The sequence below is a fragment of the Pipra filicauda genome, unplaced genomic scaffold (assembly GCF_003945595.2).
Source record: "Pipra filicauda isolate LSUMZ 115617 unplaced genomic scaffold, ASM394559v2 scaffold1_size10287979_pilon, whole genome shotgun sequence".
Lineage (NCBI taxonomy): Eukaryota > Metazoa > Chordata > Aves > Passeriformes > Pipridae > Pipra > Pipra filicauda.
The window spans coordinates 8,219,408-8,245,397 of NW_024104310.1; the positions used below are offsets into that span (position 1 = coordinate 8,219,408).

General features: G+C 41.6%; 1 protein-coding gene across 2 annotated transcripts in view; it reads right to left on the reverse strand.

Moving 5' to 3' along the window:
• PRKAG2 (protein kinase AMP-activated non-catalytic subunit gamma 2) overlaps positions 1-25,990 on the reverse strand; it is a 207,962-nt gene that overhangs the window by 156,821 nt on the left and 25,151 nt on the right. The window lies entirely within an intron of this gene.

A 25,990-nucleotide genomic window follows, 5' to 3' on the forward strand; every position in this document is an offset into this window, starting at 1 on the left:
ACATCACTCTCTGTCTCTTTATCCCATTTACTGCAGGATGCTGGACCCTTTTGAAACTGGGTGCAGCCAACACTGCCATTAATTCTGTCTACATCAAATAATAAATATCACTGGGCAGTGCATTTTCTTCAGCAGAAAGAGAGATGAGGTCCATCTGACACCCCTGGTGTGCCAGGCAGGCAGCACATCCCAGGAAACAGCCGCTGCTCTCCCTTCCCTCAGAGCACTAAGTGCCTCTGATAAGACAAGTCCCTTGGGAGCGAGAAAGCTGAAAATGGTAGATTCTGTTCACTCACAAATGGCACCTATTTCTTGAACCATTTTAAGACAAGCTCAGTGGCAGCCCTTTTAAACACAGAAATGACAAAAAATATTTAGTGTTTAGAAGGTTTTTGCTCACAGCTAAATTAATATTTTTTTCATTTAGAATATACAAATAGTTTAGGAAAATGAACAAGCTTCCTCTTAAATTCTGTTTCAGGGCTATCAGAGAAACTAGTCAACCAGCTGGAGCAAGCAAAATACATTTGGGTCACTCCTAGTTGAGCTGTAGTAGAAAGGAAGGCATTTGTGGCTGACCTAGAGAGGGTAGAATGGAAGATTGGATTTGTATTGGAACAATACAAATTGTCGCTTTTAAATTACTCACAGGGCTCAGTTTGATGTAGCCAATTTCAAAAATCACCCAGACCTATTAAGGTGGGTTTTTTAAAAAATTAATCTTCAAAACTCTTCCTGGTCTCAAAGTCTGATTTGGCACAAATTCTACCTCAAGAACATGCCTTTTCCTCCCCCACCTTTGGATAAGGAGTATGAAACAGATTGCACAACTACATCTCAGATAAGCAGAACAGTTAGTGGTTTAGATACCATTTCATAAATATTTGCTGAACTAATTTTTGGATACTGTCCAGTTTCTGACAACCATGAAAAACATTGAATAATTTGCCATTTTCTTTCACCTTTCTAGGATGAAAAATAGGCAGGGAGGTTTTATTGCTATCATTTCTTGCCATTATTTAATGACTACTCGCATTTATGTTGATGTCTCCTGCCAAAGAAGCCCAAGTTGTTCTTGAATCTACAGGCCTGAGGTGTCCAAATGACATTTATGTAAATATTTACGTATTCTTTATTAAATATTGCCAGATCGAATACCTGGGCTCATATGTGGCTGTGTAGGCGATTAGTAAAGATCTGAGAAAAACCAACTGATTTCTGAATAAATACTTTGTTCCAAGTTGGGATTCCAAGTGCACATGCTCTGTCGGAGATGCCGAGGCTCAGCGACCAAGAGCAGCAGTGGGTTAGTGTACATCATTGTGCACGAGATGGTGCAACACGGGAAACCACCCACATAAAGTTATTTAATTGTGCTTTCAACCCTGCCTTATCGACAAGTTCTAGGAGTCTGTATGGATAGGGATCCAAAATTCCAGCCATTTCCTTGCTTCCTTATATATTAAGGACTATTCAGAAGCTTCCAGAAAATGCCTTATATAATCAACTTTCCATGACAATAGATTTTTCAGCTGTTTTCAGATTTTTTTTCCCAATTCTTAAGTCCTTGCATTTCAAGCTCAGTAGTCATTATTCGTTTCATAAATAAATATCTTTTAAAAAAATTCTCTTTAGAGCACTTCTCAATCAGTCACATATTTGCACTGACTGTATGATTCTCACACTTCACCAGGCAGTAATGCTGGAGGGGAAAAAAAAATCACCAAAATCTGCTTGTGCCTTTGACAGTGAATCACACACTCACTTATGCTCTGAAGTCCAAACTCCAAGGAAAGCAGATTCACGACTATCACACTTTCAACCAGCATAAAGCTACAGAATTAGTTGCCCAACTGAAACACTCATTGCTGTACCAGTTGTATCTTATTTTTCCATTTGAAGAGTTTTATGTTTCTGGTTTTCAAAAATTCAGATCCAGACCTTAAGATTTGGTTGCACATAATTCCTGCACAATTTCCTTGAGCTGTTCCAAAACACCAACTCTATTTCATCTTTTTGGTCCAAGTACTGGCCTAAAGTATAAATTTCTAACTGGCAGTACAGCAACAATTTCCCAGAGGAGACTGAAAATGCCTGGCTATTGGTTGGTATTATTTATATTCCATAATTTTCCGCAAAGACCTGGGGGTTTTGTGAGTATTACATAAATTAGATGAATTCATAGGGCCTGCTTCCATCACAGTTTCCTTGTTCTTACTAGGCAAGGAGTCCCTTGAAATCAATGGAGCTTCTGTCTGTGAAGATACAACTTAGGAACACTGTGGCATATAGCAATTACTATAGCACACGGTGAGCCAGAGCCCTGCGTGGCAGGCCAGGGCTTTTGTTCAGGGTGTAATTAAGAGGGATTTTTCATATTTTTACAACCAACACCATCATCATATTCCTGGTTGCCTCTCACTGAGCACAAGGAGCAGCAACCAATACAGATGGGCACCACAGCAGCCTCTAGCCAAGAAGCCAAGGCACTTGAGGGAATGCTTAGATGAGTGAACAACTCCCTGGAGGGCAGGAAAAGCCACAGCAGCAGTTGGGGGACCAGCAGAGCCCAAGGGAAAGATGAAACAGGGAGAAAAAAATCCTGAACTGCACCATAAACACACCATTCTTAGTAGGACACAAAGGAGCCTCTCAAGAGTTGATATTTGGCAAAGGTCAGCTGTGATCTGCAAGAGTTGGAAAAGGGAGTAGAAGAAAAAAAAAGGAAAGTATTAAGGTCCAAGAATTAGAAGTAGGGATGAACTGTGGAGTCCACCCCTCCAAATCAGGCAAAACTGGAAAGCAGGGTGATGGAGATAGTACAAAATGGAATGAGAGAGGAGCAGAGAAAAATATCCCATGAAAAACAAAATCCACAGTTTATTCCTTTTTTAATCCCGAGCAGTCACAGTTTTTAATTTGCAATTTTTCAGCATGATCTACCAAGCAATGAGCCAAGTGGCTGGGATTCCTGACTCACTGTTGACAAGCCAGAAGGAGAGCATCCATGTGGGAAACGTCAAACCCCAGTGAGCAAGCCCCCATCTCTCCCGGGGGAGGGAGCACCCCGCCAGCCTCTGCAATGAAGAGGGATCACACTGCACCAGGGATGCCTCAGCCAGCCCGGGTACCAAACCCAGGATAGCTGCATTCTCATCTAGTTCTTCAGCAGGACTCAAGCAGAGGGTTTTTTCCCTTTGTAGTTACATATATACCCAAATGCAACTGATATTGAAATGATGAGGTGCTCATACAATGGCAGTGTTGGAGGCTGCACAGCAGCCTTGTGCCCTGCCCCACATGGACCCCACCACCTTTCCCACCTTTCCCACCTGGTGCCCCTGTGTGGAGCTGCAGATGGAGGGATGGAGCCTCCTTCCTGTACCCCAGTGGGGAGGAGGAGGCTGGAGACATTGCTGTAGAGGTGCCAGTGCAGAGCTGTACTGTGTCTGGGGTCAGTGGAGGTCTCTGAGCAACGGGGAGTATTATAAGGGTTGGGCTAGGAGGGACTGACACTTTGGACTATAATCCTCTGCGGTGAGGCTGAAGCCCCTCAGGGGTGTCCTGCTCTCTGAGGATGAATAAACTAGAGAGAAAATTAAAATCAGAGATTCGGGGATGACTCACTGGTCCCTCACTCAGCCTTGCCAGAGGCATTCAGAGGGGCTGAGACACTGGTGTCAGTGATGCTTTGGGAGATTCTGAATCAGAACTGTGAAAAACTCAAGGGTAGTGATTGGTGAGTCAGGATGACCTGAATTATACCCTGTGGGCCAGCTCAGAGCCCTCATCAGTTTCCTTCTCTACCAAAGGTACTCAATTTTCAAAATCCTGAAAGACACAAGATGGGTGTTACCCCACTTCCAGCATACCCTTAAGGGCTTGGATGAGAAACACCCTTTGTGGGCCAGAAATAGTCCCACAAGACAACAAAAGGATGTCACTGCAGCATCTAGAAATGGGAGAATACCACAGGGAATAGGATCTGGTGGGTTATGAGTAAGAACTCCACCACGGGCTTCAGCATAAAATCCTTGTATATCTGCATGCAAACCCAAGACTCTTTATTGGGATCTATGAAAATGTAAACTCTGCAACGTGACTTTTCAGCTTCACTGGTCCCTGAGTGGGACCTCAAAGGACCAGCACTTCCACAAGGACACGGCAATGGCAACATGGATGAATGGAGGTGCTTCAGCCCTGCTGGTGCCTCCTTGAACTCTTTGCCTTTGGGCTGCTTTGTGCTCCCTCCCTTGGCAACATGCACTGCTCCTGAGGGCTGGGGCAGCAGTGGGGGGGGCAGAGTCAGTGCCAAAAAAGCCAGGGGAATGGGGTAGAAAAATAAAGCAGCAAGGAGAAAAAGGTGATGGTAATCAGCTCCAAAAAAAAAAAAAAACACAGCCACACCTGAATTGTTTATAATATTTTAAGAGTGGCTTAGAGATTGTGGTTGAGTGCATATAATGCTACAGCACATCTCCAGCTCACTGGAGAGCACTAATTATTTACCCAAAAGAAAACATCCCGCTACAATAACATCACAGCACAACTATCCAGAAATTAAGATGCTCTTGCACGCTCACAGCATGTTTTGCTTTCTTTGAACCTCCTGACTCAGGTCCCTCAGCTTAGGACTGTCGTGCTGGATGGGGAGTTGTTTCATCTGAGCTGTCCTCGTGCCTGCAGGGCCCGGGTAAATTATCCACGTCCTCACATCTCTGCCCAGCCTGGCCAGGGACGGGATGTTCTCCATGTCGGGGATTCTGGGTTTTCTGAGGCACTGTGTGCACGTAGCAACTTTGCTCTATGTAGGTTTTACCTTTTGTAGGTATGCAATAAATAGTAACCATTAACTCTGAACTGGAGCAAGAGCCCAGCCAGAAAAGGATAAAGTGGCTGCCTACTTACAGGAATGAACTCTTTAAATGTCATCAAAGTTTAGAAGCTGAAGTACAAAGATTTCTGCTGGTATCAACTGGCTGCTGAAAAAAAATAATGGAGGTAACAGCAGGCTGTAGCATTTAAAGTAGGTCAGCATTGCCAGAAAATACTTTTAAATGCATATATTACAGAGCAGAAACCTGACAAAGAGTTACAAATTCACCATAAAGAATTTGCCAGCTTAATGAAAAAAAAGCAAATGAGTTTATCCACTCAATTTCATTTAGAGCCATGCAGTGGGGGGGGGGGGCTGAACAGGTAGAAGCCACATCTGCATTTGCAGACTCAAATGAACACTCTGGGAATAGTTACATCCACAGTATTGTGCTGGTTCCTATCGGAAAGAGCAGTCAGACTGTAACTACAGATGATCACAGGGATGTTTGAAACACAGATGGACCATTTCCCTGAGAGCCAGCCTGTTTCATCCGCTGCCACACCACCTGTGGTTGCCCAGCTCTTGGGGACGGTTGCCCAGCACGGGCTGAGGTCAGAGCACACACGTGGAGTAGGGCTGGTGGTCGAGGCACCATCTCCCCTACGCTGATGCTGGAGCTCAGGGATCCTCTTACCAGAGCCCTGTTCCCTCCTCAAAAGGATGCAGGATACTTGGAGGCAAAGCTCCAGTGTTTTATTGTGGCATCCACCAGCACAGTGGACGCTCTGTGGTAATGAGCTCTGGGATAGATGCAACCTATGATAAAAATTCAATGTTTATTTAACAGGCAGAGGCTTCCAAATAGCAATTCTGGATATAGGATGCACCCAGTGAGAGGGCAGTTATTTCAAGACTAAATGTTTGATTACCACCACAGGGACTTATTTACAAAAAGTAAAACAAACAATGAAAAAACCCCAAACAGGTAAAAGCACACTCAGATTCAAGTTTTACTTCCTAATTTTGCCATGTCAATAATAATTTAAAATAATCTACCCACACGGGAAAGAAAAGCATGCTCTCAAAGTCTCTGACCACAAGCAACAGCACTTTAAGAAACAAAGTTTGCCTAAAGAAAAGTGAATGCAATTTGATTTTAAAGAATACAACAAATAAACAACAAACAAAACTTTAAAAATCAAATACAAGTACAAATGATCCTGTTAGAAGAAACACTTATGTCTGTTTCTTTAGTGTTCTGGTTTTGGTTTGATTTTTTGCTTGTTTGTTTTGGGTTTTTAAAAGGTGAGACAGCATGGCACACAAAACAATCACTCAGGCATGTATACAGAAAGGTTTTTTCCACTTAAAAGGTTCATGAAATAATTTAAAAGGGGAAATCTTTTAAAAGCTGTAACATTTACACCCTAAAAAGAAAAGGGTGTGAAGTGTCACTGAATTAATTTTACTCCTACTCTGATCCTGGTTAATAGGAGTAATAATGTGTATAAATATACGTATGCTTATCTGAAAATATACGTATGCTTATCTGAAAATATACGTATGCTTATCTGAAAATATACACACACACACATATATAAATACAGATACATACATAAAAACTACTGTTGCAGGTGAATATTTTTAAGTCTTTCCCACCTCCCATGGCCCATACTCCCTGTCACGCCCATATTTCAAGAGATGAAAGATGGCTTTGTGGTTGAGGCTGGCAGGGTATCCATATCCAATTCCCAGTGGCAAACCCCAAAGGCTGACAGGTCTCTCCTCTCAATCAAATCTTGGCTAGGTTTGTTTATTATTTTTAAACATACTTTCAGCATTTCTTAAAACTGGAAGAAAAATCAACTCTTTTTTTTTTTTAACTTTGCACATTTGACATGATATTGACCCAAATCCACAAACAAAATAGCAGCGACAGCTACAACCTACACACAAAACATCACCTGTTTGATTCCTCATACTGAAGTCCTCTTCTGCAGATACCTGGGCTTCCAAACCTGCCCCAAATGCCCCAGTCTCAATGGGGGGCAGCACCGCAAGCCCCAAAACCTGTTTTGGGGGGATTCTCTGAATTGTGCTGCAAAAATGCTGCAGACTGCTACTAACTATGTAATAACAATTTAAAAGACTAACCAATTTGATCCAACTTTCCCCAAGCCATAGAACAGCCTAAGCTGGAAAAGACCTCAAACCATGATCCAGTCCAGTCTTTCACGGGAGGGGCAGCCCAGATGAGATTATCCAGCACCCCATCCAACTGCATCTTGAAAACCTCCTGGAAAGACCATTTCCATACTTTCAAAATACCACTTTTATATTGTCTCGTTTAATCACTGTGTTACAGTGCTGGTAACATATGTCTAAAAGCTCGTTGAGGTTACAGAAATCCCCCTTCAAGTGCCCAACCACTGCCCTCGGGCTGTCAGCACCAGAGCAGCTCCTGAGGAGGAACACGGCCCATAAACAGCAGGATCATCTGTTCTGAAGGTTGGAGACCAAATCTTGTTTCTTGGCAACATTCAGTAATTCAAAGCACATTCTTACATGTTTGATAAAACTTCTTTTCCTTCTCTTTCTAGCATTTATGAGCCTATACATGTTTTCCAGTGGGAGTAGGCAGTTGGTGGTGGATGTGGGTCCCAGTCCCAGTCTCTGAGTTGACTCCCCTCATGGCCCTGGGCAAAACTGTGCTTCACTCTGTTGGGTTTAATGAGACCTAATAGAAGATCTAATAACACTTCCACTGGTTTACCAACAAGAATCACTTTTCCATACCAAGCTGTGCAGCCACTTTTGCAAAATGCAGGAGTATCAGTTTAGAACCAGAAACAACTCTTCTTTATTTGTATTTATCATAAAAAGGAAAAATCTCTAATGGCTGTTCTCATAACTTTTCTGTAGATAGGATCTTTTTCCTCATCTCTCTCACTTCTCCCTTGCTGGCTGTTCTCAGTTGTTTCTTTAGACTATACACTATTCAGATGTACCACCTTTCAACAGAACATCTTACAGTAACAAGTATCATAGTATCATTTAGTGTGATTGTGATATAAAGATAATTTTATGGTAATAAGTAAGGAAGGATCAAGAAATCTGAGGGAACAGTTGGGCACAACACCAGCAGTAAGTATGACAAGCAGCAGCTTTAGATCTTGATCAACAAACACCAGTGGTTGAGGGCTACGTAAACAACTCCAGAAAGTCTTTCAGCCTTGTCCTTGTTGTTGGATACCTCTGCAGTGCTCCTGCCAAAGACAATCTTCTCCTACAGTCCAGTAATATATTCTGAAAAGAGAATTTTATTTACTTTAGGTTATGCCAATTACTATTTGTATGTATTATTGGCAGCAATTTTTTAAGAATACACAAGTGGTTGGCTGTTTTGGAAGAAATAAAAAGGAGGAATCGCAGCTCCAAAATACTCCTGGGTTACCCCCTCCTAGCACTTGAAATGAAAACATTACGAGTGTGGTATAATATACCAGTTACAATGTCCTGAAACAGGATAAACATTTCCATCCACGTACAGCTCAAGATATTTGTTTCTCCAGAACTGCTGCCTCTCTCAATTGCAAAGCAGCTTTTGAAAACAGATTTACCAGTCCCCCAGCTTTCCACTCTAATTTTCCTGAAATACGCCCGTTTAACAAGTTGCAGGAGGTCCTTGGGGACCTCCTGCTGAAACTCTGACAGCACACAGGCATGTGTAATAAACTGGCTTCCACCTCAGCTAACGCTTTGTTACGCAAGGTTTTCCCTACAGAATTCATTCCTTGGTGTTAAGAGTCTGATTACCTCTCTTAGGAGCATCAGTACAGATTTCCACTGAAATTTTATCAGCAGACATTATTTCTGAGGAAGAAATAAGAGAAATATCTCTAACTTGAACTTTGCAACGTAGTCTTTCATTGCTGTTGGAAGCCAGGCTTTTAAGTCAGACTTTTGTGTAATTCACTGGCAACATCTCAAGCATCAGTAGATACGGAGCTATTTTGGTTTGTTTTCTCTAGGGCAGGAGGAAGGGAAGCAGAAAGGATCTGGAAGAAGATAATTAAACTCCTACAACTGCCTGGAGAACACCATTTCAAATGCTAGATTTCAAGGTCACAGAAGGAAGTGGCCACTGACTGGAACTATATTTAAATGTAAGATGAAGCTCAATACTGTGTTTATTTTTAGGCAAGAATAATAACCATTCCCCTTTCTTCTGTACAAACTTATTCCTAACAGGCATCCTGTCCAAAGAGTGATCCAGGATAACTCCTAACACTGACAGGAGTGCAGTATGGTGCTATATGGCCGTCTACAGGAACACTGAGCTCTGTCATTATTTCCTACCCCCACAGAGACATTAGCAGTGCATTTCCAAGGTGGAATTTCTTTCCCCAGGGCCAAGTCCAACATCTACTTCAGTCAACAATGACTGGTATCATGTCAGACACTATTTTACATCCCAGCTGAAAGCCAGTCCAGCCAGCATCCCCCAAAATGTCCTTGACTTTACTTAATCTGTCTGTGATAATTTTAGTTGTGGTCTTCCAAGCCACGGCTTGTCCAGACAAATGATTCAGAGCCATCCAGAGAAAACAGAAAGCAGCAACATCCACTAGTTTATGACATGGTTAACCTTTCTGACTTCATTTCTCACTTCAGTTTCACAAAAATAAAGAGGCTTACATAACTTAGTGCTAGAGTTTGAGGTTCATGTACAGAAAGGACAAACATAAATTCCTGCATGGATCCTGATTATTGGATCACTGGGAGAAGAAGAGGTGATTCAGACACGAGATTAAAACAACTGGAGGTGTTGGGGACAGAAAGGATTTCCTCTTCTTCCTTCCTTCCTGTCCCAGTGTGAAAGTCCTTTGTTTGGCTGGTTTTCATCTTTTTATGGCCCTGTTTCCAAGGCCACCTCGGAAAATTATCTGACAAATTCTTCCTGCTGAGAAAGTAAATTTCAAAATAAAAAGCTGGTAGCACTCTTAATTACTCCAGCCCCTTTCCTGTAGCACATTATGGGGGTGGCTTGTGGTTTTAATACAGTCTTAGCCCTGCTATTGGAAGTTGTGGCATGTGCTGTGGGCTGTTGTGTGTCCCTGTGTAGAGGGTGCCATCAATGAAACATCTGGAGATGGCCAGCACCAATGCTGACAGACGAGTACCTCTTAGAAACAACTGGAGCCACTCACGTGGAACAAAAAGCAAACACAGCACTTCAGGGATGTATCTTGAAGTTCCCATCTCTCCCAAACACACACGCGCCCGCAACAACATGCTCATGGCAACCATTGCCACTGCACACAGATCTTTTTAAGACAATTTTGTTGTTCTAAGCAACCACCAGATCAGCTTGTTCCTCCAGATGTAACCGCAAACATCCAGCAACTTAAACTGAGCTCTCCGGCCAATTTCATGTCTTTTTTTTTTTTTTTCATCGAGGAAATGAGGCAACAGGACAATAAAGAGCAGTCCATAGCAGTCTTACCCCACTGCTAAATTTCTTCAATTTATGAGAATCACTAAGAGGCAGTTTCTGTTGCAGTTACACAGAAAGCTGCAAAGCAAGTCAGCGCCTTTAATACTTTGCAAAACTGGTTGTAAAGTCATAAACTTGATGTATGGCTTCAGCTATGGCTACATGCTCAAAACAGGGGTTGCATCTGAATCTAGTATTTTGCAATTGCTATTTTAACAACCTGGTTTAAGTTGCCTTTAAGCCTTGCCAAACTGTAATGAGAAAGAACAGAAATTTTCCAAAGCCCTGTCTGCCCCAAACAGGAACTTCAGCCAAAATATTTAAGCTGCTCCTAAAAAACATTGCACAAAACATGTCATTTCAGTATAAGAAACTATTTTCTGGGGAATTTTAGTGGGGGGTTTCTAGCTTCTCCTTAATTTTGGTCTAAGACTTTTGATTTGGCAGGGTAGACTGCATCAGGCAAACATTTCTGTTCTCCTTACAAAAATGCACCTCAATTCAGCTATACAGGGACTTTGACACTTACACTGGCAGCCTTGGCAGCAGTGGGACTGAAGAACTGACATCCTTGAAAGAAAAGGAGAGGGAATATGGGAGATAATGTGGCCAGACTAGCTAATAAGCAGCTATGGTGTCTGGAAATGTCTCAAAAGGAGCGAGAGATTGAGAGGTAGAGGACTGAATACTTGCTGGACAAGGAGACTGAAATTGAGTTCAGACATCCACAGAATGGAAAGTGGCATTAAGAAGCAACCATGAGGCAGAGACAGAGCTGAGTGGCTGAGGGTGCAGGATGGGAAGTGAAGAAGCTTTGTTGGGAATGGGCAGAAGAGACTGTTCATTTCTTGTCCACCTCCAAAACATTAAACAGAATCAATTCCTCCTGAAGAAGCAACAGGACTAGGTCAGCTGACATTATGGGCAGGAGTCAACTAAGATTAAGACACCCAAGCTCAGATGTCTCACCACAAGTGCCTACATATGACCTTGTGTTTAAATTCATAGGACAGTAAATAGATATGAAGGGTGGCATTCAGTGGCCTGAACAGAGGTCCTTATTGCCATCAGAGACAACACAGGCCAAGACACAGTACTGACACCTGCCACAGCATCTACACATGGCCTACACCCCACAGGAGAACACTCTGGCAGAAAATATGTTACTCTTGTGGTCAACATATCCTTTCCAAAGAGAGGACAGAAGCTGGTAGCCCAACATCAGAATATGTGCCAATAAGGAAAGCTGAAGGCCTGGTAGGGGAAGGAAGACCTTAGCACAGTTCCAGTGGTATGTTACAGGCTTATAAATGGGCATCCTAATGGATCTGTAGAAAAGAAAGGAATTTAAGTTGGACAAGCTACTTGCACTCACACTTTCCTAGCTTTTGAAGCTCTGACTTTGTAATCTTACCAATATTCTTTCAACACTTGGATATGCTTATATAAAGGCCTTATACATGAATTTGGACTGGGATTGCCAGAAGCATCTAATGAAATTCATACAAATCCTCTTTGATTTGTAATGGTCCATAAACCAGCACCACACATGCACAATGCACAGCACATTCTCTAGTGACAGGTACCTTTGCCAACTAAAGCAACCCCAGAGCTGGTTTTCCCAACCACTAAAGACAAATATGCTCAAACAAATGGTTTCAGAAAGCCTAGAGATAACCACTGAGAGCAAGACCAGTCTAGCTTGATCTCTCTGCCTCCTGTTTCTCTCTGCTTGAGGAACTCAGACTCACTGAAAAGTCTTTGTCTAACTTGTGAAGACCAAAGTGGAAGCTCAAAGCACTGTAAAAAGGTTACTGAAGACAACAACTGGAAACACATAAATGTTTTGCACTATGTTAATCATGAACAGTTTTTGTTTCAAGTCTCAAATATAAGCTCAAGCAAGTCAGGCCCCAAACCTGATGCGGATATTTGGCCAATCTGTGTGTGCAAAAGAATAAAGAAAGCCCTGCTCTTTGTACTGCTGTTATAGCTGTTTACTTTCTGGCCTGAGTTCGCAGTTCCTGAGATCTTAGAATAAGTTCTGTAACCACAGAGCTGCAAAGGTTTGAAAACTGTACCAGAGCTTGGGCCAACAGTTCAACAAACAACTACAAAAGAAGAGTTCAGACCTTCAAAGAGAAAGAGGAAGGAAATCAAATGTCAGCGAGCCTAAAAAAAGAAAAAAGATGCAGATGATTTATCGCTTACCCATCTACTTCAGAAAAAAAACAACAACCAAGAGCCTATGAGACCAATCATGAAAGGGAATGGAAACTGAAATTTTCCCCCTTTGTATCTTTTTCAGTAGGGATGTGCTATGTGGACTTTCCCAGAGGCACTGCAGGCAGCCCATCACACCAAACAGCAGTACCTGTGCACTGCCTCACCTATCAGACATGTCATGCTCACACAATGAGCACCAAAATTACCTTCTCCACACTCAGGGGATCAGCATTTCTATCAAACAGGCAGAAAGGCTGGATCAAAGCCATCTCAGCAACCTCTGCCTTTTAAGCCCAATTTTGTAGCTGTACAACAATTCAATAACAGGTTCATAGCTCCACCCCAGATCTCCTAAGTGGGAACGTACAGATGCCCTTGGTAGGGAAAAAAAATCCACAATATCCCTAGGATAATGCCCGTGCATCATCCCAAAACAGCCCTAACATCTAATATATTTGAACTCATTTTGATCCTCTGATGCTGTTTCTTCAGACCAAAACATTTTGACTTGTTTTCACTGAAGGAATAAGATGAGATACGAAAACTGCCAACAGCAGAGAGAAGCATGGGACCCCGAGACAAATCAGGAATAAATTTGCTTTGATTTCTCTTCTCTCTCTTTTCTCCCCCCCCCCCCCAAATATTTCAATTTTCTTACAAATCCCCCATGGCTCTTACAGACTCTTAAAAGGAATATTACAGATTTTTTTTGTTGCTGTTTTTCAGTATTTCTCAGTTACTTAAGAGATTTTTTTGCTACTTTGGGAACATGTCTTCTTGACTACCCCATGAGCAAGCACATTTATTTTCCCCCCAGTGGAAAAGGAGATGTCTCCAAGCAGCATCATACAGAGGTTTTTTCAAATATGAAACGAAGTTTGATCTCAGTGATGGCATTCTTGCCTTAACCAATAGTGGGCACATAAACTGGCTTCCTCTGGTTATGATGCACTACAGTTTACTATATCTTGTAATTTTAGGGGTTACTTCATTTTATTTAGCTAATCTATTGATACACTGCAATCAATTCAGCTGGCTGATTTTGGTAGTAACACATTTGCCTGCATTTCTCACTGTCATTTCTTTCGCTCCCTCTTGTTTCCATCCTTTCATAATTTTGTTCTGCCAACTAACACACACAAAGAACACACTCTTTAGTACTCATTAGATATCTGTTCCCCCTCATTCAGGCTCACACTATAGTTTCATGTATAGGGTGCAATTCATCCCAAACACATCCTAAAATGCACACATTCCAGCATGATTACATCTTTCCTCAGTCTCAGTGTAGATCAAGCCTATGAAGTAAATTTTGTGTTTAGTCCTCCAGGGGCTGAAAGTTCGGATTATCCTGTTAAATCCCCGTCTTTCTCATCACCTTTGCTAAAACCTCAAGCTCACACACCTTCTAGAGGAATGTGAGGGGAGAAAATTATTAACCTTCAGAGTCTTACTGGGGACTCCAGTGAATGCTACAGCAACTCTAGGATATCTCCCAGTCATTCTAGAGGTTCATTCCTGATGAAAAACTAACACAACCAGTTGAATTGGTCCTCACAAAAACGTATCCCCATCCCCTGTTTATTCCAGTGTAAACCAGCAGAGCAAAACCACTCTGAAATGACCACATTTACCATCTGCAATATGTAGGTGCCAGTAGCTGTTACAGAAACGCTCTCAGAATTTCCTTGCTGCTTCATGGTTGTTTAAGCCCAACACCCCAGTGAAGTTATATATGAGAAAAACAAGGCAAAATCCCAATCTTATCCTCCATATCCACAAAAACAAGCCAAGCTGAGACAAACACTTCAGACACCCACATAAAGCTTTACAGGCATCATTACCAGCCAAAGGTTGAGCAATTGAGATTTTTGCTATTGACTGAGGACATTTCTTGTAAGAGCTACAAAAAGAAGTGACAATCTATAATTTATTTTTCCAAGTAGGAATGCAGCATGAGTCCTGGAAAACATGATTGGCAGTCCATATATAACTCAGTACGGTTTCGCTTAGGAGATCTCAGAGCATTGTAATTAGTGAAAAACCAAATAAATATTTTTGCCCAAGAGCTCTTACCAGCTCAACTCACAGGAATTGTAGTCTCAGCTGAAAGAGTGAAGGGTTAGTTTAGAGAACACAGTTCAATGTTATCCCAAATGACAAGGCTCTTGAGCTTTGCTAGTGAAAAGAGCCAAGCCAGACCAAAATAACCCACAGCAGACCTCCCTGTGACTGATGACCCTGTTTGCTAACAAATGTCATATATTGATACCAATATCAATCCAGAGTCTGCATTACATTGCCAACAGCAACCTCCAGAGGTCATGTTTCTCTGCTGATATCTGTGAATATTTTTGACCAAAAATAAGTATTACATAAAACTAAAGAAACACATCAATTACAGCAACTAAAAACAATTCCAGGAAAAACATCCTACCTTCCTCTACTACCACAACACCTTAAAATGGTAATTGGGTTCTCTTTGTTTGTCCTACAGGGTTGTAAGGATTTTGAGCAGTTCCTAAAAAATGCCACCTTCCTGCCAAAAAGGTCTAAATTCTGGAGCCACGGTAGCCCGGCAGACAAACCCTCAGGGTGCTGGGAGCAGAAATAAATTCTGAAGCCAAAATGCTATTCAGAAGCTTGAAAATAAGTTAGGAATTTCCCCCAGAAAGGTTCTGCAGCAAAGAGGCCTGGCTGAACTGCTGGCTGCCAGGGAAACGTGAATCTGGACAGCACTTCAAGGGCCAAGGCATTATTCACCTGCTGCCAAGGAGCACCAGGTCTGCTCCCATTCCTGAGCTGCCAACAAGCTGAAGCAGTCTTTGAAACAAACAGAGCAAATTTGCATGAAAATGAAGAGCAACAAATTAAAAATGTCATGCAGCTGGAGACAGAAAGTGGTCACAAATTGGGATTTTCCAGGCTGTGACTGATTTATGGGTTGTTTTTCAATTACTCTGGGTCTGTAAGATCAGTACAATAAATTTACTCATTAAGTCACTGCAAAATGTGGTGAAGCTGCTCACCTGGTACTCACTTTTATGGAATCACATACAATATTTGTGGGCCAAAGTGAAACGCCAAAGTTCAGAGCAATGCTGACGGGGTTAACAAGGAGTAGCATTCACAATAACACTCAAATAAAACTTCTCATGCCTGGAGTTCTACAAACACGTCCTAATTCATCCTCCCTATAGCTCTATCAAGGAGATAAGGACAAATTCTTCTCCCTTTTAGAAACTAAGGAAGAAAAACAGAGAAAGTCATTCACCCAGAGTCACTGCAGGAGTGAGCAGGAGGTAAGGAGCTTTTGATCTTTAGTCTGGCACTAGTCAGCACATGCCTCGGACCTACCCCAGCCCTTTTCTCACCACAGCTACCAGATCTGAGGAGAATTCCTCACCCCAAGGTCTGTGCCCGTGTCCGTGCTGTCAAACGAAATTTCAACAGAAAGGGACGGGAATACTTCCTGATGAAACAGCTTGGCAGTGAGAAGAATTAAGGACCAATTCTCCTTGCAGGCTTGGCACACAGGTCTCATTAAAGTTAACAACAGATATGAGACTCATGTGCAAGGGAAAGCGATTACAGCCCTAAACCCAATCAACGCCGGGTTTGCCGCGCTGTTCCACTTCAACAACTTCTTTGCTGCCTACGCTGATGCTGCTTTCCCAAGGAAGTTTATTTGTACTGGAATTCTTCTTTCTGTGGCATCTTTTTTTTTTTTTTTGAGAAATGCAAATATTCTGTGTTCAGCCTCACTAACAGGACTGCCTCTGTGGGTAAAAATGGTCACACCTGGATAATTGGGAAGGTAAAGGATTAGGGACTGTTACAGAATTAAGGACTTCAAACAAAACTGTAAGGAAGGCTAAGAACTGCCCAGAGGGATGCAGATGTAAACATGCTCCTTATTTCTTTGTTCAACATGGCAAAAACTCACCAGGAGGTTCTGGGAAATGGCATCTTTCTTCTTCATTAGCAGGACACCACTTTCAGAGGCAGGAGAGCTCAGCAGTTCATATCTCACACGCAAGCATTGTGCTTGGTTTTTTTTAACCAAAAATAGCTTGAATCAACCCAGGGGAGGACTCCACTGTGACATTTTGGTTCCACAAACCCCACTTTGCCCACCTGCTCAGCACAAGGCTGCTCTCCTCCCCACTGTTCACCACTCTCTCTCTAGGTTTCTTTCCACATCCCAGACCCCCTGGGTCACAAATAACAAGGTCTTGTCAAGACCCTTGCTCTTTTTACCTGGACTTACTGAAAGCCTACAAATGACATATATGTATTACTTAAGAATTAAAAAATAAAGATAGTCAAGAAAACATGGTTTACACACAGATGCTGTGAGGTGTTAGAATGGACAAAAATTAGGAATATTTCTAGAGATGTACAGTGTGTTACATGACTGAACAGTCTCAGATTGGCAATAATAATACAAAATAATAAAATAATACCAAGCTCAGTCATTTTAAAGCACAGAAAAAGTAAAAAAAAAAAGTGTATAGAGGCTTCTCCAGCATTCCTGTCGCCAAAGGAAACAATGCTCTGCTCTTCACCAGCACAAGAAACACTTTATGCCCACTCAAATAACAGCCATCCTGTCACCTGTGTGACCACCGAGGTCTGCAGAGAAAATCTTTAACTCATTTTTCTCAATTTTCATACAGGCAGTAAACAAATGCATCCAAAAATATGTATTAAAATATATCTTAAAAAATAAGACTGCATTGAAGTTTTCTTCTCTCTGATTGGTATATTTGATTATCCAAATGAGGGAATTACAGAGCAGGAGGCACAAACCTGTTCTGTAATTTAAGATTCTTTTGGGGGACCAATGTATTAGTTCCATAAGACAGTAAGATAAATATCTTACAGAGGTAGGTTATGAATAAATCAAAATCTAATGTAATATAATCTGAAGCAGTAAACAGTCTCTGAGTCAAGAAGGAACAGTAGATATGAGATGCCTTGAATTCTGTAAAGCTTCTTACATTGCCACACAGGGCACTCTCATAAACAAATTAGAGAAATAAGCATAGATTAAAACCGCTGTGAGAGGATTCTCTCTCAAAAATCCCTCTAAAGGGGAACTAGTAACTAGTGATGGCTTGCCACTAAGGTTGGAAAACTCCTGCACAGTATTCCTGTTGGTCTGCTTGTAGGCAGTGTCTTCATTTATTACCAGGATAACAGTTTAGAGAAGAAACATCAAAATAGCTATGAAATAATTTTATTTAGACTGCATGAGGTTTCTGAGCTTTCTTAGTGACAGCAAGAGCAACCAGTATGTTCTTGCCAACTGAGAAATGATCCTCATCCACGACATGAAATACTATAATGGACTAGAGAAAGAAGGGAGAAAATACCTAAATATGAAGGAGGGAACATCTGGCTCTTATCCAGGCTGCTGAAAGAGATAACTACTTGTGGATGAGTCATGAAACTGCTGAAAAAAAGGACAAATGTCACAACGGGTACACTAGGAGAGCTGTCAGACAGCATTACAGCCAATTTTTCCACTTCATAAGACTTTTGTGAGTCCCCTTTTAGATCTTGTTTGTCCAGAGCTTCTTCAAAACACAGTGCCCCAAAATGGAACAGCCCAGAGAACCAGAGGAAGATTATCAAATATGGTCTATGTGTTGATAGAACTGGGGTTTCAAGGCTAGGAAGGAGAAGACGAGAAATAAAAACACCAGTGGTCAAATACTCTCCATGGTCACTAAGCCAAGAACAAAAATCATTCAATTTATTTGCAGGAAATAAGATTTAGGTTGGACACTAAGGATAAATTCCTGTCAGTATGACAAGAAAGTTTAAGAGACAACCAAGGGATGTTGCAGAACCTGTTGCTTTGGAAGTTGGCAAACCCTTCTGGTAGGAGCTTCTATTAAAAACAGCTTAGCTCGAGGTGGTCTGATAGCTTTGGGGGCTGGATCTCAGTTCTGTAACATCCCATGCCCTCCATTTTCATGGAAAGGGTGGTCTTGGATGAGAAAGGTCATTATCTCCTCCTCCCATCTGGATTCAGCAGAGGCAGAGCTTCAACCCACACCTCTGGCTGCGTGCAGGACCAGGATGAGAGGGTTGGCTGTGGGGGCACCATGTCCTGCTTTAGCAGGTATTCCCTTTTTCCTTGATCCTGCTGGCTCTGTGTGACCTATCAGCCCTCCATGACCTCAGTCCAGTCCAGCCACACCTGTCCTGCTTCAGTGCACAAGGCTGGACTCCTAAGACCCAGAATGGGAAGCCAATGCTTCCAGAGGGTGTCACACCAGTGGGGCTTAAGACCTTAGCTTTGATTTCATAAATGCTGAATCCATTGTAGTTTCAATTTCAATTGTTTTATCCCACAGTAGACAATTATGAGCTATCTGCTGATGCACAGCAGGAATGAAATATAATTTTTGTAACAATAGATCTGGTTCCCTTCACCCAATATGACAAATGGAAAGAAAAACGTATATTTGAATAGTCCTGGTCTTAAGTGGCCTCAGTAGCTTTCTAATGTGCTGTAGTCTTCAACATATTCTTAGAAGCACAAAATTTGTAATAATTTTCTTGACTTTCATTCAGTATTCAAGATACTCATGGCACAGAATAACATTCTACGAAACAGGACTCTATGTAAAGTCTACAGTTTTCAAAAAATAACATAAGTAACAAAGAAAATAACCCTGAAGCACATGTAGATACTGACAGATTCTTGTTCCTGCAACCACATCAACTCCATTTTCCCTGTGCACTCAGAACTCCAGCTGAGATTGGTGGACAGAGGGGTTCAGCCAGTGCTCTGCTCCCCTGGTGAATGGGCAAGGTCCTGTAGGTGTCAACATTTTGCTTCAAGTCCTCTTGTCTGCACAATCCCCTATTCTTTGGCACCAGAAACATGGCATTATTTTGGCAGAAACTACACCTTCCCTTCAGCAAAACCCAAGGATCACTTGGAGGAAAGAGAGCTCCAGAAAAAGTACAAAGTTCAACTCACAAACGGGTCAAGTAGATTTTCTGATCACATCACTTTTTTATTCTATGTTTACATTGCAAAATGCTCCAACCAGGCTAAAATCCCACACAAGCTGTTCATCAAACACTTTAGCTACATCTCAGCATTCTTGCAAAACCCAGGAGCACTTTCCATTTCATTTACAGTGGGAACACAGCACAAAGAGTGCCCATAAACTCAATCACAGGTACAAGAGCAAAAAGCTTCCTGACTCATTAATGGTCCTCAGCCAACACACCCTTCTCCAGCCAGTTCCATAACCCATGAGAAGAAGGGAGTTGGGAGAGGTGAACTGGTTGTCACTGTACTGTAACACCAAGTTACACCACTGTCCTTGGCTGTTTAGGGATTTTTCTTCAAATGCTGTCTGGGTAACACTGACAAAAGCCCTGTTCTGCCTTAGTGGACTTGCTGTGATAATATTTATATAAAAAATAGTTGCTGAGAGTGCAAGGGTGAAATATGAAATAGATGAAACATCATTTAATAACTAAGCAAGTTTTGGAGTTTTAAGATACGGAAACATTGGCCTGATTAGTATCAAAGCAGTAAACACTGTCTTTAAAAGTGTCCTATCGAAGAAGGAGAATTTACAGCAGCCAAAAATGTAAAGCTTTCATTTCAACACAGTTCTTTATTCCTTTTGCTTTTAGCTGGAGTAAGACAGACACAGTACAATGCCCAACCAGCCATGCAGCAACCTGTCCAACTTACAGCAGCGCTTGGTAATTTAAGATTTTCCTTCAGGTGCTGACAGTCATGATGCAAAAGCAAAGCCACATGACTGATTACAGCCTGCATTCTCTGAAAACACAAAGTGAGAGAGGGAGGGGGAAAAAATCCCCAAACCTTCCTGTTTAGGTGGCATTAGGGAGCTAGGCAGAGAGATTATGCTGTTACACATGTCCATCCTTCTGTCCCAGCCTGATGAAAACATTCCTCAGGATGACAATAAGGAAAGGCCAGTGACAGGTTGGGCAGGCAGAGGATAGTGGGCTAGCAGTCATGAAAGTAGAACATGCTTCCTTTGGCCCCCAATTCCCAAATATCAGATGCAGATTTTAACACTCTGGTTACCAATGATGGATTCTCAAAAGTGGTACTGAGCACGTGGTCACCTTCTCATTTAGAAATGGGGCCTTATCTCCACCAAATAAATTTCAACCCACTGATTTCTAATCCTGGTCATCTCTTGTTTACCAATTATTGTCTTAAAATGGTCCTTGGGTACATAACCGACCTTAATGCATTCTTTTGCTCTAAACTACATTGACTTCTATAGAAAAACAACCTCTATTGTTAATTCAGACAAATTAGAAAACTGAGTTATGCTTTCTGTCCACTTTTTGTTTTGGGGGGGGAGGACACATAAATACCAAGTTTACAGACTGAAACTTCCTGTACCAAATTCAACATTTTAAAATATGGGTCAAGTTTGCAGTGTAATTATTCTTTTAAAACACAATCCGTGTTTTCCCCCACAGTTATCCTACAGTGAATTACACAAGTAACCAGCCCAATTGTACAAGGGGTGCTGAGAAATAGAGAACAGATTTTCACCAGTAGAGACTGACAATTGCTGGAGGCAAGTTACCAGACTTAACTGACAAATTATTTCACCTGCTATTGCAAATCCTGCATTCCTAAGTACTTTAGACAAACTTCTTTGTAAACCTCTTAATCTGCCACTTGAAACAATTCCCAGGCTGAAGCATTCAACTCAAAGTAATGGAAAGTTAACCCTCACCAAAGAAAACTCATGGTTTTACAAAGATGTGCTCTACAGCAAATTTAGCTTGAGTCAGATACCTGCAAGCTCATTCAAACCTGACTGATCTGTAAAGGCAGACGTTTTTCTTTTAAGAAAAGAACTGAAAGGAAATTAAAGGTTAAAAACGTATTATGATAAAAATCACAAAAATTAAGAAGCCACAAAGAAAGAGGAACTGACAGCCATTTATTTTTAACAAAGCCCAAACCACCAAGGTACTAATATAAGGTTGAAAAAGGTAACTCATTAAACTGACAGTACAGATGGATTAATATAGCCAAAAAGTTTTCCTTAACTGTTTCTAAATTAAAAGATGTGTATATAAACCTGTACAGCTCAACAGCAATTTTACTCCTGAATTAAGATGCTGTTGTTGGGGAGTATAAAATCTTCTCAGGTGTAGATTACATTTCCTCAGTCCTGAAAGACTGTGTCATCAGTTCAACAGGACACTGAAATACGAGTCATCTCTGTCACTGACATATTTTCTGACTTTCAATAAGTAATTTCTACTGCGTGTTTTCCTGTTGAAGCCCCTCCTCAGCTTTGACTACAAATAATATAAACTCTTCAGGGTAAAATTTTTCTTTCACTGTATGTCTGTGTAGGGCCTAGCACCAAGAGGAACCTGGATTTTACCTTAATGCAAGCAACAACAGATTCCTAAATCCCTCAAAGGCTGTTCTTCCCACATAGTTTGACTTCTGTACAGGCCAAGGAATGTTATACATCAATTCCTCCATTAACCTGAAGTATTTGGCCTGTTGTATCCCTTCACTGATGATCTGGTGATCTGTAACTGATGCTGAAGCCTCAAATACATTAATTACAGGTAGAACATCTGCTGAGGAATTTAAGTGCAAAGCAAAAATCCAGCTTTCAGTCCTGCGTGAGTACAGAAATTAAAAATAATCTGCACTGGAAAGACAATCTGTGAACTATCACCTGATGATTTATAGTCTGTGTTTGACAAGGATCCGCTAATGCAAGGAGTTTTGTGCATGATTCAAGATCATAAAACAATTCAAAGGGGAAGGAATTTTCAAGTCTTTAGATCCACCTCCTGCTGAAAGCAGAGTCAACAGTGAACTTCAACTGGGTTGCACAGGGCTTTAGCCAGTCTTGTCTTGAAAAACTCCAAATATTCATAATCTACAGTGATCTCAAAGAAACTACACCTTTCAAAACAACACAGGAGTTCTGGCCTCAAACTAGTGATTTTGTCTGATACTCCTCTAACTTTCTCTGACATGGAAGCATTTTACTACTGTATTGAATGTATTTCCATCTCACCTTCTCTCTTTTAGTCCAGGCTCAAAACACATTTGCAGTCAGTCTTAAAAATTCCAGATGTTGTGGTGATGGTAGAGTGAAATTCTGGGACCATGTAAGCTGGAAATGGAATTCAGGTTTCAGTAGAGCCAGTCACCGGCTGCGGGGCTCCAAATATGCAGAGATACGAACCAAAACTCAAAAATTCTTCAGTGGAACTATGGTTGATAAGTATATTCATTTTAAAGAGACAAACAGTGTTTTCAGCAGCCTATCAACTTCTTAACCAGCAGATAAGTCCAAAAGGCATTTCTCTAAGATCCAAAATAGGATCATAAGATCAGTTCAGGTTGGAAGGGATCTGCATAAATCTTTATCCCAAACCTCAAGCTTAAAACATGGTTAGCTATGAGGTCAGACCAGGGGTTTAAAAGAAAACTATACCCACAGCATCAAAGTGATTCTACGAACACCCAATATTTTTTGAAACGGGGGAAAAAATGTCCTGTTTTTAGTTTTGTCTCATCTCCAGTTTTAGAAAACACATTTGGAACATTCGTCTTTGGTTATGCAGAAAAAGACAATATTGGGTGGATAGTGAATTGTTTTGGTGTTATATAAGACATTGGTTAAAAATTCATGTGACTTCAAAGAGAGATTACACAAGATTATAGATCTAGGGTGAAATTCTGGCTCTGCTTAAAATCACTGGCAAAAATCCCACTGGTTTGACCACTGCCAGAATTCTGCCTCTAACATGAAGTGCCCAAGTTTTACCAGGCAAACCCACACATGCAGACTCAAATTTATCTTACAAGTGCATCTCTCAGCAACAATAAAGCTTGGAAAACTTTTTGTGATCTCCCCCAGAGTTGTGTGCGGGTTTTTCTCATTTTTAAGATATTCTCTCTTCCACTGTAGATTTTTCATTCTCTACAAATTAAGAAGACTGTGGGTGCAAACAAAAACAATGGAACTGTCTGGAAAAAAAAACCAAACCTGTGAAATGGGTTTTTCTGTTCTTTCGAGCCATGGATTTTGGAATATCAGGGAATACAGAAGCTTTCCTCCCATTTCAGTGCCTTTCCTACCACTGGTGAAGCTGGAGAGACCTTGCTCCATCTTCAATAATGGCAAAAGGGTGGTATCCTGACACACAGGAGCTTGCAAAACATCCTTGAGAAAAGCACCCTGAGACCAGGGCAGACCTGGGCAGAGACCCACGTCAGCGCTAAGGTGGGAAGACTGTGAAACACTGAGCATTTCGTCTGCATAACCACGTTCTCCTTTTTAATGTCCACCTGCCTTTACCACAAGGACACTACCAGGGGAACAGCTCCATGACTGAAAACAAGAACCAGCCTAAAAGCAGTCACTGAAGTGCTCCTTGTGCCACAGATAATGTTTCACGTGGAGACTGGCAGCCCAAAGGCAGCCAGATTAAAAATGAATTCTGATCCTGATTTTTTACAGTGTTTCCTCATTCCCCCGGGGCAAATCCCGCCCGACTGTTCCAGCGTGCCCTGCACCAGCAAGCTGGTGAGCACGAGGCCAACTCCTCTACACACAATCAGCACAGCAACAGAGAGATGTGCAGCCACCTTCCTGCTATCTGGCAGGAAATCACCTGCAGCTCTCAGGGCACAGTTAAAAACATGCACAGCACAGCCCCCTCGGATGCTGTTGGGAGATGTTTGCTCTTCCCAGCAAGCAGAGAGGTTATGCATTATCACACATTCTCCCCTGCCAGGTAAACCCAAGGCTTCCCACCTTATTCTGGCAAAAGGTATTGCTGGAATCCATCCCAATGCCACCACTTGTTTCCCTCAGTCTTTCAACAGAGCTCTGCACTGCAGCAAGAGGTTTCTCCAGCTAAAAAAAATGAGCCCAAAGCTCGTTTACAGCAGAAGTGTTGCAACAGTTAACTTGAGTAATGCTTACAGAGGCCTCTGAAAATATAAATCACTATAGCATTGAATTATTAACCTTGATTATTATTGCTTATGCAGTGCTTTGGGTTAGGGCTTACAAAGGCAAGAGAAGATTAATTATAACTTGTCCTAGAAGCAAAATAGGAGGAAGTGGAACACCCTCAGCTTTGCTCTCATGCAAAAACACAGTCACTTAAAACAATCTGAAGATGCCGAGATCACTGAGCTCATTAGACAGAGGCCAAGAGAGCTCAAGTGAGCTCTGAGTACAGCCCACAAGAGAGGGATCACTCGATTCCTGCCTCTCAGCAGCACGTGGACCAGCAGTACAGCTTCACAAACATATCAAATGCTCCTTCTCAGACTGACCCAGTGGCAAACCTTAACGTGTCCACAACTGAAAAGCATCAACTTGGGAAAGAACCTCCTCCCCAAACCACAACTGTGCATTTTGTCATGAAGTTTGCTTTTTATAATCTGCTTCTGTCAGGAATTTAACACAGTAACAATAATTTAAATTCTGGGATTAACAGAAAATATCGGAGTCTTCAACGCAAGTTTTAAATGCAAACAGTGAACTCTCCTGTACCCAATGCAAACACTACCAGAGTGCTGACCCACCGGGCTGTGGAAGGAGCAGGAGAGGCAGCTGTGGCTGCAGGGAGATGGGTGCTTTTTTAGTGTGTGCTCAGAAATGATATGGAAAATCCAGCACAAGTTCTATGTGAAACTACACCCCTTGTAATACTGGAAATGTGTGGAATACAGTGTGAGAAATAGAGACAGCACTGGTGTTGCTTTTAGAGAAGTTAAGGACTTCTGGTTTCTCCAAAATGCCTGTAGGATCCACAGATTTTTTTTTCCTTCCAAAAATAATCAAAGCATAAACTTAAATCTATCACAGGCATCTTGCACTACGAACACTACTCTCCAAAAGTATCAATATCCTTGTACTTGTCCTTGCCCAAACAGGTGAAAGAGCTAAATAACAAGAAAAATTAACCCACCACTGGCAAGAGTTACAAAGTCAATGATTTTTTACCTTAATCATATCTCCCTAAAGAAGGAAGCACTGCACTTTAGAGGACCTCAATACAAAGATTATCAGAGTTGAACAGTTTAGGTACCTCTGCAAGTGAGATTATGCTCCCTATGCTGATACTGAAAAAACTTCTGCTGGCTGTAGGGACAGAACAAGTTAATTTCTTCGGAGGATGAGGGGCTGTTAGCTTAGACCTCTTTGGCTGAACACACTGTATGTGCTAATCAGAATTAATATGCTTGATTCAGCCACTATTTCTTTATTTGGATCCAAATGTTCACAAAATCAGCAGGGATTTTTTTTTTTTTTAATCTTGCTGCAGATGGAAATTTCCATACTACAGTTCTGCAATGATTGTAAACAAGAGGTTGGTTTCAACACCATCAGATCTTAACCCTTAATAAGAAGAGTGGC